This window comes from Papio anubis, chromosome 3 (genome assembly GCF_008728515.1).
Source record: "Papio anubis isolate 15944 chromosome 3, Panubis1.0, whole genome shotgun sequence".
In the NCBI taxonomy this organism is placed as follows: domain Eukaryota; kingdom Metazoa; phylum Chordata; class Mammalia; order Primates; family Cercopithecidae; genus Papio; species Papio anubis.
This window is the reverse complement of record NC_044978.1, coordinates 120,400,744-120,415,848: the sequence shown is the minus strand read 5'-3', so window position 1 is coordinate 120,415,848 and position 15,105 is coordinate 120,400,744. Positions and strand designations below refer to the sequence as shown.

At 41.0% G+C, this 15,105-nt stretch overlaps 1 protein-coding gene across 3 annotated transcripts in view; it reads right to left on the bottom strand.

The window, feature by feature from the left end:
• Window positions 1-15,105, bottom strand: part of SHROOM3 (shroom family member 3) — a 198,769-nt gene that overhangs the window by 121,719 nt on the left and 61,945 nt on the right. The window contains exon 2 of one of the 3 annotated variants that reach the window (XM_017958757.3): window positions 4,561-4,656. The exons of 1 other annotated variant lie outside the window; for it this stretch is intronic. The gene's annotated coding sequence lies outside the window, so the exon portion shown is untranslated. Of the gene's footprint in view, window positions 1-4,560; window positions 5,359-15,105 lie in introns of those variants that run through there. One more of the 3 variants, XM_031664524.1, reaches the window with a different exon arrangement.

Genomic DNA, 15,105 nt, shown 5'->3' with positions numbered 1-15,105 from the left:
AAGGATGGGCCTTGAGTATTTACAATGAGGGTTCCAATGAGACCATTTAATCAGAGGGGACACCAGAACCAAGCTTTTCCTGCTAGGGGACCAACCGAGAAGGAAGAATGGGATCTAAATGAGATCCATTTTTAGATGAGCCATTTTTTTTTGTTTGTTTAATCATAACAGTGCTTTGAAAAGACTTTACCAGTGAGTCAGTGCTGGGTTTTGCTACATCCACCACAAATTAGTTACGAATTCCCTAATTGTTTCCAAAAAAAGATTTACTACGAAATGATACAAAGTACAATCGAATCCTTGGGTTTTGTTTTTGTATGTGGTATGTATCTGATGTGTCAGTTTTGCAATCTGCTTGGTTTTGATATTGAAAAATGTTTGAGGTTTTGGCTTCCAGTTGAACTGACACTATTATTCTGTTTATCCATCCAGGGGTACCTACATTAGTCACTAGTTGGATCCTACCAAGCACACATGCGGGCACATGCACACACACACAAACACACACACACATACACACATGGGAGGTGGTTTGGAAGGGTAGCATGCTGCAGGAATGCTTGATGTAACACTTACCACGCTGTTATATATAGTTCACTGTTCCTGCTCTGTATCCCTCACTTGACAATGAGGTTCTAGATGGTATGAAACAGTTTGTCTAGTTTATCCTCCATTCTTAATGCTTAACAGAGTATCTGACACATACTAGGCAAAAATAAATATTTTTAGTCTTGCTATTTCCTGTTATGTTCTTTATGGAGATGGAAACCAGCAATGTAAATCTTTTTCTACTTAAAGATACTGACTCATTGCTCAATCTCTCACATCCAGCCACATAGCCTTTCCTTTGATTTTCCATTTTTAGAACCTCCCCTGAGGGCTCTTCCAGAAATGAAGCAGGAATTTCTGTAATGATTTCGTTAATTCCAACTAAGGCAGCAAGCATAAGTCATCAAGGCTTGAGGTTTGAAACCCTGTAATTTGGTGTTCAGCTTCACATCCTCATAGTCGGTGGATGCTAAGCAGATCTGATCTGTGCTTTCCTAATTTTCACAATTGTTGTGGGATTGTGGGAAGTTATTATAAAATGCATGGAAGAGCACTTTGGTAACTACAAAGCAGGTATTGCTATCAACTTCACTTTATCAATGTGGAAAAGTCCAGAGGCAAAGTGATTTGCCCTGGCTTAGGCTAGAGCCCAAACCAATGGTTTCCCAACAGCCCAATGAATGTACTGAACTCCATGGAGAGGACCAGTTCCAGGACTGTCTCCACATGACCAGAAGGGAACACCCAGCTGGTGCTGATCTTAGAACATGTATCCTTGGGAAGGGTCCTGAAACCAGCCCAATCTGCAGGGGACCAGGTGTTGACCGCTAGCTTGTCTTACTTGGGCCCAGAGACAGTTTGTTCTCTTTGTATCTTTATATCAGAAAATTCAACAGGCACAGAGCAGAGAAGCAGGTTTCTTCTATAATTAGCATAATGGGCCAATGGATGTCACTGTTGCACCACAGAAGCAGAACCTAAACTCCAAGGGGACCCCCTGCCCCCAAACAGCAGCACCCTCACTGTTTGGGAACTTTAGGAGAGCACAGCACACTTGGAACCGAAAGAAAGCAATTATAAATGAGTAACTGATATTCCATTTAAAAATGTTAGTGCTAGTAATGAGCAGGTATATTCAGGGACAAGTTAAGGCAAATAGCTTTGAACATCATGAATGGCTATAAATGAGTGTATATGTCACTCACCAGGAGGAAAGGTCACAAAATTTTGAATCAAACCAAGTCTTTTGACTTCAAATACTGTGTTTCTTTCAGTCTGCCACTCACAGTGTTCAAAATTATTTCAGAAAATATGTTGATACTTAGATTAAGACTTCTCACCATCCATCAACAGCCTTGCATAAATGTTTTGGAAAGAATTTTTAATCCTCAACTTAGTATAATGATCAAATAAATATGCATATATACATAGACAGAGACGGAGTTTTGCTCTTGTTGCCCAGGCTGGAGTGCAATGGTGCGATCTCAGCTCGCTGCAACCTCTGCCTCCCGGGTTCAAGCGATTCTCCTGCCTCAGCGTTCCGAGTAGGTGGGATTACAGGCGCCACCACCACGCCCAGCTAATTTTTTGTATTTTTAATAGAGGTGGGGTTTCACTATGTTGGCCACACTGGTCTCGAACTCCTGACCTCAGGTGATCTACCCACCTCAGCCTCCTAAAGTGCTGGGATTACAGGCGTGGGCCACCGCGCCCAGCGAATATGTATATTTATTAAGCATCTACTTTGTGCCAGGAACTGTGTTTGACTTTTCACAACTCTTGAAGGTAAGATGATTATTTCCATTTATCATGTGGGTTCAGCAAGAGTAAGTAATGTTTCCATTATGCAGCTGGTAAGAGACAGACATTGGTACAGGTCCATGTCTACTGGCCTGCAAAACCCCTGCATATTAGGATATGCTCCCATTCAGTTCAAGCCTTCTTTGACATCCCACTGCATGTGCCTTATTGGAGATACTACAATAAATGCAAACCACCTCTGCTCCCAAAGAAATGTTAAGGTTTTTAACAGACAATTATATTACAATCGAGTGAGAAGGGCTTTTTCCAGGTGCTATGCAACTCAGTGAGGGTTAGAAAGGGCCTATGACACTGAGATATGAAGACTGAATAAAATCCAGCAGGCAAAGAAAAATATAGCTCAAGGGCATTTAACCTGAAGGAATATCCAGTGTTTAGGTAAGAAGTGGAGAAACATTATAAATACCTGTAATTTAAATGCAGAGAAGATTTTTTAAAAGAAACAATCTGTTTCTTTTAAATTGGACTGGGTGTGAACTATTACTATTAATAACCTACTGCCCAGCAGTAATTCCTAAGAGGAGCCATAGTACAAGACTCTGCTTATAGTATGGGTTGGAAAGTCAAGCCTTGTCTTGGGAATGGTGAGGGGCTCTGGTACCACAAATGCACTAAAAATACTTCCATGAGTTTCCTTGTAGTCGGAACTGAAGCAGGAGCAGCAGGAATAAGAAATGAGGAACTCCCTGCCGGCTCTCCTGGCGCCCTCACCATTCCTGAGTCCCTGACTCCAGACCAAGGAATCTCTGATACTGCAGGGTAAGAACGGGCCACAGCAGAATGGTCTACATGAGTCTCTAATTTCATGAATACAAAATTGTGACTGTCTCTCTATTTTCAGGTCTAGTATAAAACCTCACGTGCACAGATAACAGATGTAAGCAGCTATATTAACTGGGGTACTGGGAATCCTTTTCCATCCAGGTCCAGAACTGACTCCCCCAGCAGTGAGAGGGAAGGTGATCCTGAGAGATAAATACCAGGGACGTTCCCTGGCAATTCCTACGGCCTTTGGAGCCATCACAGGTCACAGGCTATAATCATTCTTGAAATTTCTGACGATGAGACCTGTCACTGCTGTCAGACAGGCTTAACTGGCCTTTTTGGACACTTTCTTAAAATATAAGTAAATTGGGCAGCTAATCCTACACTGTTGTATCTTGTTTTTTCTTGGAGCTTTGAAGTCTGGACTTGGAGACGGAAAGGTTAAGGGAGCAACCCTAGAGAAAAGTAACACAGGAATTTCTTTGTGTTTATCTTAACAATATCCATAAGTTTCTACTTTTAGCCCAGTGGCATTTTTCCCTTTTTTCCTGCCCAACAGTCTTTCTTGGTCCTGGTAACATTTAATAGTTTTGGATAGAAATGACAATAGGACTGAAGGTCCTCTTATTGGCCCAGAATGTAATGGTGATGCTAAAAATACATAAATGACTGAATCATTTAACAAGTATTTGCTATACCTGTGTCCTTAGCTCTGTGTCTAAAGAGAACATGGTGAGTGATTAAACAGAGGCAGAACAATGGACTAGGGGACCTCAAGACTTCACTTGTAGCTGCAGGAACCTGAGAAGAGACTAAAGCTGCAGCTCAGGTGGGGGATATTTGCATGTAATATTGGATAAGCTATTTATTTTTCCCCTCATGGATTCTAATTTGAAATACATGAAAATGATATGTAAATATATTAGTATAATTGTCATTAAAATCATTCCTTTCTTCAACAAATACTGAGCACCTGCCAAGCATAAAGGCCAACAGTAACCAAGTCGACTACTTTCTGAATGATTCATTTTCACCACTTTAATCCATACTTAGCCAAAGCCACATAGTATGATAGGCTGGAAGTCAGATAATCAAATAGATCTCAAATCCTGGCTTCTCTACTCAATAGCTGTGTGACTTTGGGCTAAGCAACTTTCTCCTTTGAGCCTCAATTTTATCATTTGCAAAGTGGGGATAAATAAGTTAATATAATAGCATAATACAATAATTACCCTCACTATATATTTCCTATAGGATAGGCAATGATGGTGGCACCCCAACTGTGAGAGGTAATCATCCTTGAACCCTCCCCCTCTTCCTCATCTCCTGTATCAAAAGAGTCACTAAATCATACTGTTTTATCTCTGAAATATTTCCCAAATCCTGTCCCCTATTTCCCACTGCCCTAGTTCAAGCCCTCATTACCTCTTGGCCTTCTAAATTGTCTCCCTGCTTTTACTCTTGTGCTCCTTTAGTCCATTCTCTGCATGGCAGCCTGGGCAACATGGTGAAACCCCATCTCTACAAAAAAAAATTACCAAAATTAGCTAGGCATGGTGGCACATACCTGTAGTCCCAGCTACTTGGGAGGCTGAGGTGGGAGGATCCCTTGAGTCCAGCAGGTAGAGGTTGTCAAAACAACCGGTTTAAACAAAAACCAGTTCCTTACTTGAAGCCTCTCAATGGCTCCCCACCTCTTAGAATAAAGTACAAACTCTCAGAACGCCAGACAAGGTCACCTGTCTACCTCTGCAGACTTTTAATGTTCCCTTCCCAACACTCAACACACACCAGGCTTTTTCACCTGCGTCTTACCTTATGCTTCAATGTTAACTCTGCTTCACTGCATTACACCTCTGCTTCAGTGTCCTCACCTCCTCCACCCACTTATCTAAGGCTCAGTTCAGGCCAGGCAACTCGGGAAAGCTTTCCTTGATGCCTCCAGCTTCTACTGCCCAGCTGGGTTAGGAACTCTCCACCCAAGCCTGTTACCATGTCTATTTTGTTACATTTACCACATTGATTGGTAATTTAGCTATGTATGAGTTCTTCTCCATTACTAGAGTCTTCTACTTAAGGCAAAAACCATGCCTTATTCATCTTTGTATCCCCATCACCTAGTATAGTTCATGGCATGTTGCAAAGGCTCAATAAATAAAATGAATGAGTTGAGCGTGGTGGCTCAGCTGGGCCATAGGCCCAGCACTTTGGGAGGCTGAGGTGGGCAGATTGCTTGAGTCTGGGAGTCTGAGACCAGCCTGGGCAACATGAAGAAACCCTGTCTCTACTGAAAATACAAAAATTAGCCAGGCGTGGTGGCATGGCCCTGTAGTCCCAGCTACTCAGAAGGCTGAGGTGGGAGGAGCCTTTGAGCCCAGGAGGGAGAGGTTGCAGTGAGCTGAGATCGTGCCACTGTACTCCAGCCTGGGTGACAAAGTGAGACTCTGTCTCAAAAAAATTAATTAGTTAAATAAAATGAATGAAGAAATGAAGACAAGAATGTGACTCTGCAGTTCATGCTTTTTGCATACACCACATGTCATGCCACATGTCATGTATCTAGAATGCTCGTTCTCAACCAGGGGCAGTTTTGCTCCCCGAGGACATCCAGCAATGTCTGGAGACACCTGGGTTGTCACAATTGGGGGAGGGGGCTATGCTTCTACCATTTAGTGGGTAAAGGCCAGGGATGCTACTAAGCATCCTTCAATGCCCAGGGCAGCCCCTAACAACAAAGAACTATCCAACCCCAAACAGAAACAGCGCCAAGGCTGAAAAATCCTGATCTAGAACAAGGTCTGGCACATGGAAGAACTCAATATAGGATTCCTAACCCTGACTGCTTAGTGGTACAAGTGGCAGAAATGATTATCATACTCAATATAAACCATATAATTGTATGGTATACTTCTTTAAGTTTATTGAGCAATTCTTCATAATATGAGCTCATTTCACAGGCTAAGACTTAAGGGAAATCAGTTCTAGCTTTGAAGTCAGACTGTAAATATAGCAAAAGACCTACTCAGAATCAATGGAATATGATGCATGGCTCTCTCCTCTCATCTCTTCTCTCACCACACCATGATATATCTGCTCCAGGTCTACATCCCTCAACAACCAGCTAGAATGCCTGGATCATAAGGGTAAACATATATTAGCTCACCAGCCAATGTTTTTTGAGTCATATATATATATTTTATATATGTGTGTGTATATGTGTATATATATACACACACACTTATACACACCACACACATACATACACAGAGAGAGAGAGAGAGAGACTCAAGTGTATCTCTTACATCTCTTACTTTGCATGAACTCATAACCTGGAATACCCTCTCCAGGAAGGCCTGGCCTCCCTAGGATCATAAGGAAATGTAAAAATTAAAACTTTTATGCTGTGCAGCCGGGCGCAGTGGCTCACGCCTGAAATCCCAGCACTTTGGGAGGCCAAGGAGGGTGGATCACGAGGTCAGGAGATCGAGACCATCCCTTCTAACATGGTGAAACCCTGTCTCTACTAAAAATACAAAACTTAGCCAAGTGTGGTGGCAGGTGCCTGTAGTCCCAGCTACTTGGGAGGCTGAGGCAGGAGAATGGTGTGAACCTGGGAGGCAGAGCTTGCAGTGAGCCGAGATCGTGCCACTGCACTCCAGCCTGGGTGACAGAGCGAGACTGTCTCAAAAAAAAAAAAAAACTTTTATGCTGTTGCAAGAGTTTTATTGGCCATTTGACATAACACAGTTAAGGCAGGAGCCTGTGATATGGGACATAGGCTGAGCTACTTCTCAGGGACTTCATAGTCCCATGAACTGTATGTAACCTATAATACATGTTTATACTGGGCAATTCTTTTCATATATGCATATTCAACCTCCCAATGTTTGGGGATGGGTGCATGATGATGGAGGCTGCCTATAGGCATCAGAATCAGGACACAAGTTCTAAAGCTGCCACCATGACCCCTGTCTATAATTCAACGGCATGACCCCCTGTCTGAACCTTGAGGCAAATTTATGATCAGTTTCTCTTGGTTATCTTTAGCTCCACTTTCAGTTGCCCTCTTATCAGTCCAGATGTCTTTTACTTTTGAGAAGAGCCATCTTTCTTGTCTCAAACAACTCCCTTTTTCTTTATCTAGCTCAAATTATTAAACCACTAAACCAACTGCCAACACTGGGTAAGTTTGCCTCAGCCTAATACATATAAGCACAAAAATGGTTGTGTCCTTTCTGGAATTGAATTTAACACTTAATTCATCCTCAAACACATAATTAATTCTAGAATTTCCAAGCTGAGATGAGGCATCCTGGGCTCCTTAGGTAGCTTTGAGTCCCAGTATAAATAGAAATGACCAGCTTTCTAGAAAAACTTTTCAATTCTAAAATAATGATTTTAGCCACCATAGCAGGTTGAAGTGCAGGGGCAGTAAAGCTGGACACTGTGAAGCTTCCTTTGTCAATACCCCAATTTGCTGTATAGATGACTCATGTTCAAAACTGATGGTTTGTGACAGAGAATTTCCCCATTGGTTACATTGCCATTAAACATATCTTTTGGGAGTTCAAGCAAATTTGTAAGGAGGAGGCTTCTACTGGTTATGCTCTTTGTCTTCGACAATTAATTCATTTATAATTCAAACAAATTGAAAATGCAGCACTAGCTGGCTTTTAGGTTTCGTGACTGCTTGACAGCCACCCTCCCAACTATTCTTTAAGTGGCAAAGACATTAGCCATTGACATCCAAGTGTAGCAGGAAACCTAGCTCCTTGACAAGCCCAGGGATTTCCTGACTTCTTGCTTATTGTTGGATGGTGGTATGGACTAAGTGGTTTTTTAAAAAAATACTTTTACTTTTATTTTTTGTGAGTACATAGTAGATATATATATTTATGGGGTATATGAGATGTGTTAATACAGGCATGCAATGTGAAATAACCACATCCCCCTCAAGCGTCTTTCCTTTGAATTACAAACAATCCAATTACACTCTTTAGGTGATTTTAAAATATAAGATTAAGTTATTATTGACTATAGTCACTCTGTTGTGCTTTCAAATAGTAGGTCTTATTTATTCATTCCATTTTGTTTTTACCCATTAACCATCCTTACCTCCCCACCAAGCCCGCTACTACCCTTCCCAGCCTATGGTAACATCCTTCTACTCTGTATGTTCATGAGCTCAATTGTTTTGATTTTTAAATCCCACAAATAAGTGAGAACATGCAATGTTTGTCTTTCTGTGCCTGGCTTATTTCTTAACATAATGATCTCCAGTTCCATTCATGTTGTTGCAAATGACTGGTTCTATTCTTTTTTATGGCTAAATAGTACTCCATTGTGTATAAGTACCACATTTACTTTATCCATTCATCTGTTGATGGACACTGAAGTTGCTTCCAAATCTTAGCTATTGTAAAGAATGTTGAGGCTGGCACAGTGGCTCATGCCTATAATCCCAGCACTTTGGGAAGCCGAGATGGGTGGATCATGAGGTCAGGAGTTCAAGACTGGCCAGGCCAAGATGCTGAAATCCCATCTCTATGAAAAACACAAAAATTAGCCGGGCGTGGTGGCATGCGCCTGTAACCCCAGCTACTCGGGAGGCCGAGGCAGGAGAATCGCTTGAACCTAGGCAGCAGAGGTTGCAGTGAGCTGAGATCGTGCCACTGCACTCCAGCCTGGGTGACAGAGCAAGACTCTGTCAAAAAAATAAAATAAAAATACTAAAAAAAAAAAAAAAAAAAAGAATGTTGCAACGAACACAGAAGTGTAGATACCTCTTTGATATACTGATTTCCTTTATCTGGGGTATATGCCCTGCAGTGGGATTGCTGGATCATATGGTAGATCTCTTTTTAGTTTGTTGAGAAAGCTCCAAACTGTTCTCCATAGTGGTTGTACTAATTGACATTCCCACTAATAGCGTATGAGGGTTTCCTTTTCTCTACACCCTCATCAGCATTTGTCACTGCCTGTCTTTTGAATATAAGTCATTTTAACTGGGGTGAGATATCTCATTGTAGTTTTGATTTGCTGGTCTAAATGTTTATGTATTCCCCAAATTCTCACGTTGAAGCCCTAACTCTCACTGTGGCTGTATTTGGAGATAAGGTCTTAAAGGTAGGGCCCCGATCAGACAGGATTAGTATCCTTATAAGTAGAGACATTGGAGAGTTCATTTTTTAAAATCTCTCCCAGCACATGCACCTAGGAAAAGCCATGTAAGGACATAACCAGAAGGAAGCCACCTGTGAGCCAGGAAGAATGCCCTCACCAGAAATTGAATTCTGCAAGAACCTTGTTCTTGGACTTTACAGCCGCCAGAACTGTCAAAAATACATTTCTATTGTTCAAGCCACATGGTCTGTGGTATTTTGTTATGGCTGCCCAAGTAGACTAATACAGATGGTGATAATAAAGTGTATTAAGGAATGTACAACCTACCAAGGTTGTGCTAATTACAATCACAGCAATCACCTAACAATTGTCCACCACAGGACAATTTTGACAGTGATTTCCTATACGTCTATCATCAAAATGCTAGATTTTAACCCAGGAATTATTTTGTGTCAGATGGGGAATCAATTATAAAGCACTCTTATATGTATGATTTTTTAGAGTTATCCTTCTGATATTTTTCTTGACTATCTAATTTGGGAGAAAAGCTAGTTTACCTTTTATAACACCATGTCAAATTTATGTAGCATAATTATCCTAAATGTTCAAAGAATTTTGCTCAAAACTACTCAACTGGTTTTGATTGAAGCCCCAGGATCCAGGGAAAAGGCTGAATCCATTGCCCCACTTTTCATTAAAAATCATTTTGCTGTCTTCTGGTATTTGATGAGAGAAGCAGCTCTTTGATTTGGGGGATCTTTTTAAAACTGACTTTGTTCTTTTTTAATCCTCACTGCTCCAGGCATCATTAGCTCCTTTTAATAGAAGTTTCAATTTCCTTTTATCCCTTTGAGTATGGGTTCCAATATCCTCAAAGCAGCACTTTTTAATTGGTCAGAAAAAAGTCACCCTTCTAAGAAGAAACCATATCACACATTCTAACAAAGTCAACGTGGGTCTCTGAGATCAGAAGGAGATGGTTGCTGAGGTTGAATTCATCCCCCAGCAAAATGGTTAACTAGCTAGCCGGTGGCATGTGATTACATTTTCAACATAATTACTATGTAATTACATATACCTACTCTTATCCAACACATTCCCTGCTATAATTAGTGGCCTTTATTTAAAGTTCATTTGTCTTAAAGAATTTTGTCCTCCTTTTTTTATTTAGTCAATGACTGAGGGGCACTGTTAATTTTGACAATAGTTTCCTGTATGTGATAATTTTCTGTGATACTCTCCTATACAGCCTCCCCCCAATCATATGCTTTTTAGAAAATGATATAAGGACATCTAATGTATTTTTCCACCTTCATATGTCCACCACCACATGTTGCCTTGTATATTCTAGCAGTAACTTCTCCAGGTAAGTCTAAAGTTATAATCACATCTTATATCTACATGGTCACAGTTTCTAATCAAGGAAAGCCTTTTCAGATAGATCTACTCTATTACAATTTTTCTAGTGATACAAAACCAAATCTGGATCTGGAGTGGGTACCTAAATCCTCAGTGGAGGAGGGAAGTAGTGAGCTCTTTCAAAGCAATCTGAAGAAATTCATATAAATATGACTCCATCAAGATGGCAGTAAAGGGTAGGGTGAGGAGGTGGTTGCTAAAAAAAATCCAGGTCTTTAACAGCCTAGCCATCCATTTCAAAGAATCACTGGCATAAAGAAATACTCTACAATATTTCATCTCTTACTTTTAACAGGCCACAATATTTGATACCACAGGGGTTGTTACTCAGACACTTATGAAAAGTTAAGCATTGGTTTTTTGTTTTTCTTTCTTTCTTTTTTTAAAGATAGGGTATCACTCTGTCACCAAGGCTACAGTGCAGTGGTGCACTCATAGTTCACTGCAGCCTCAGCTTCCTGGACTCAACCAATCCTCCCATCCCAGCCTCCTTAGTGGCTGGGACCACAGGTACGCACCACCACACCAGGGTAATTTTTAAATGTTTTGTAGAGACAGGGTCTCATTATGTTGCTCAGGGTGGTCTTGAACTCTTGGTCTCAAGTGAGCCTCCTGTCTTAGCCTCCCAACGTGCTAGGACCACAGGTATGAGTCACTGTGCATAGCCAGCATTGTTATTTTTACACAATTCCTATCTTACAGATGGTATCATGGATAAATACTATTACAAAAACTGGTATATAAGAAAGATACTACAATACACAAAATAACATATCTAGGTCCATAGTTTTTTTCTGTATTATTATTATTATTATTTGAGACAGGGTCTAGCTGTGTCACCCAGGCTGGGCTGCAACTTGTGCATGATCACTACTCACCACAGCTGCAACCTCCAGGGCTCAAGCAATATTCCCACCTCAGCCTTCCAAGTAGCTAGGACTAGAGGTGCACATCACCACACCCAGCTAACTTTTGTATTTTTCTATAGAGATGGGGTTTCACCATGTTGTCTAGGCTGGTCTTGAATTCTTAGGCTCAAGAGATCTGCCTGCCTTGGCCTCTCAAAGTACTGGGATTACAGGTATGATCTACTCCGCCCAACTTCCTGTATTATTGTTTGAAGAAAAATAAATTGACCAGTTGATTTCTTTCTATTTATTTTTGTTAATACATAATATCTGTACATAGTTCTGGGGTACACGTGATATTTTGTTACACGCGTTTTAGGGCATATCAAAGAAGAGGGACCTTAACAGTCCAAAATGCTAGATCATGACATGGGAATAATAGGTGAAGATTGAATCAAAGACCGTAACCTGGAAAAGAAACAATTTGGCACGGAAATGATGACTATTCTTAAAGATTGGAAGGTGGTAAAGTATAAAAACTGTTTGATGTTTTCTGTTTGGTCTGAGAAGGATGAAAGAATGGAAGTTTTGGGACAGCAGATATGGAGTTACCATAAAGAAGAACACTGTTGTAATTCAACAGGTTCTGAAAATGAAATAGTCTACTTTCTTACTTAGTGAGTTCACTTTCCTTGACTGTGTTCAGATGGAAGCTAGTCGCCCACTGTGGGGGACTGTTGGAAAATGTATCAGAGAAGAAATGGAACTTCTGAAATCTTCGGTCCCCTTCTCACCCTAAAGTTCTACGAAGATGCCTATTTCGAGGAGTATGAGGCAGGCTAAGCAACCCTTATCTGAAATGTTTGGAAGCAGAAGTGTTTTGGATTTGGGATTTTTCCAGATTTTGGAATATTTGCAGGTATATAATGAGATGTGTTGAGAATGGGATCAAATATGAATGGTGTTAGGAATCTAGGTCTGTGGGGTTTTTCTTATATGTCTTTGTATTGGTTTTCCTAGCACACAGCTAAGGAGACAATTACTTTATTTCATTAAAAGAGGCAGTATGTTAAAGCAGTCTAGTTTATTTCGACAAAAACCAATACAAAGCAAAACAAAAAACCAAACTCCTTTGAAGGATGCTCTCCCAGAGTTATTTATCTATGCTCATCTAATTAAATAGGCTCTTTTGAAATGTCTGCATGTGTTGTGCTCGTGGGTAGATACAGCCTTTCTGTGGCCATCGTGCTGCCCAGTTGGGACGTGGAGACCACCACTTCACCCAAGGTGGTCGACAACTCCACTCATGGCATCCACCAGCAGTAGAGACACTAAATGAGGTTCGAGTCCTAGGAGGCATCCTCTGGGGATGTTGAGGGTCAGACTCGAGGCTAACAGTGACCAGTGGGGAGAGGCTGGAGAGAGAAGCAGCAGAAAGGAAGCTGCTCCTTCAGACAACTCCCTGCTTTCTGTGCTAGATGTGCCACAGAGAGAAGTGATAGGGCTTTATCTTCATTGACTTTTACACCATGGTTGACCGCATGATGCTATGGAAGCCACTTTATATTAATTAGTTTAGGTAAAAGACTTGTAAAAGAGATAAAGAGGCAGTGTGGTATAAATATGCAGGTTTTGGAGTCAAAGAGCCAGTGTTCAAGTTCTGACTTTTTAACCATATGACCTTGAGCAAGTGAATTACTTCATCTCTCTAGGCCTCAGTCTCCTTATCTGTGCAATGGAGCTAGGAACAGTTGCTGGCTCATAATAACTACTACATAAGTGCTAGCCTCTATTGTTTTCACAGAAACAGAAAACTGAGCCCCATTTGAACTTGCTTCTCCTTAAGTACTGTCCAAGACACAAAAGGAACAAAAGTGGCATTGAGGTAAGAATCTAGGTCACTTCAGACCTGCTGCTCTGGTGGTTGCAAAAGAACATGAATCCAGATGGAGTGATGCTGAAAGTGAAAGTGAATCCTATATAACTTTTAAAGGAAATGATATAAAACTGTATATCCTTGCTAATTACCCTGATTTCATTATTACACCACGTATACATGTATCACATCATCACATTTTATCCCTTAAATATATATAATTATTATGTTTCAATTAAAAATAAAATAAAACTTAAAAAAAACCCGCATATGTCCTGACATGGAAAGCTGTCCTATTTATTAAGTGAAAAAGCATGTTACAAAACAGTATGATCACCTTTGGGAAAAAAAGATTACTATTGACATAAATGATGGTAATACAGCAGTCTATATAAAAGAGGTGGGCTGGGTGTGGTGGCTCATGCCTGGAATCCCAGCACTTTGGGAGGCTGAGGCGGGCAGATCACCCGAGGTCGGGAGTTTGAGACCAGCCTGACCAACATGGTGAAACCCCATCTCTACTAAAAATACAAAATTAGCCAGGTGTAGTGGCGCATGCCTGTAATCCCAGCTACTTTGGAGGCCGAGGCAGGAGAATGGCTTGAACCTAGGAAATGGAGGTTGCAGTGAGCTGAGACCACGCCATTACACTCCAGCCTGGGAAACAAGAGCAAAACTCTGTCTCAGAGAAAAAAAAGACAAAAGCTGGAGGAATTTCTACCCAACAGTAAATAATGATTTGGGGGTTGGGGGGGTAATTAAGATTTCATGGGATATTCACTCTATATCTGTTATTTCTATAAGATTTAAATTTTTATAATAAATATTAATTTTTAAATGAGAAAAATCGGTGTTTAAAAGGCAAAATAAGAAACATATTATCCTATTACGGATTTTAAATTTTACTATATACTGATCACCTTAAACTGTGTGTGAGCAGGCAATTAATAATGATGATCGGAAAATGGATGCAGGAAATGCTTCTCTGGTCTCCTTTCAAAATGATAACAAACCCCTTCTTCATCATACCTTAAATCTTCCCATGAACCTGCTGAAGCAGGTATTTATGGTTAAGATTCGGGCCTCGGCAGCCTCACTCCTGGTCTGAATCCTGTCTCTCTGTCTTATAACTGTATGACCTTGGGCAGGCGCCTTAATCTCTCTGTGCCTCAGTTTATCTGTTGAGTGGGGCCAATAATAATACTACAAAGGGGTGTTCTGTGGATGAATTGAGCTACTGTTTGTAAAATGCCTAGAACAGTGACTGGCATATAGCCAACACCTAATAAAGAATTTAGCCTCATGCCATTTTTTGAGACAGAGTCTCAAAAACTGGCATGATGGAGTGCAATGGCGTGATCTCGGCTCACCACAAGCTCCATCTCCCAGGTTCAAGCAATTCTCCTGCCTCAGCCTCCTGCCTCAGCTACTGTAATGCCGAGTAGCTGGGATTACAGGCATGCGCCACCATGGCCGGCTTATTTTGTATTTCTAAAAGAGATGGGGTTCTCCATGTTGGTCAGGCTGGTCTCAAACTCCCGACCTCAGGTGATCTGCCCATCTCGGCCTCCCAAAGTGCTGGGATTACAGGTATGAGCCATTGTGCCCAGCCGATTCTTTTAACCTTATTTAGAGAGAAAACTCTGGATCCAAATGATACATTAATCTCAAATCTCCCCTCCCCCAGAAATACTCCAGAATCCT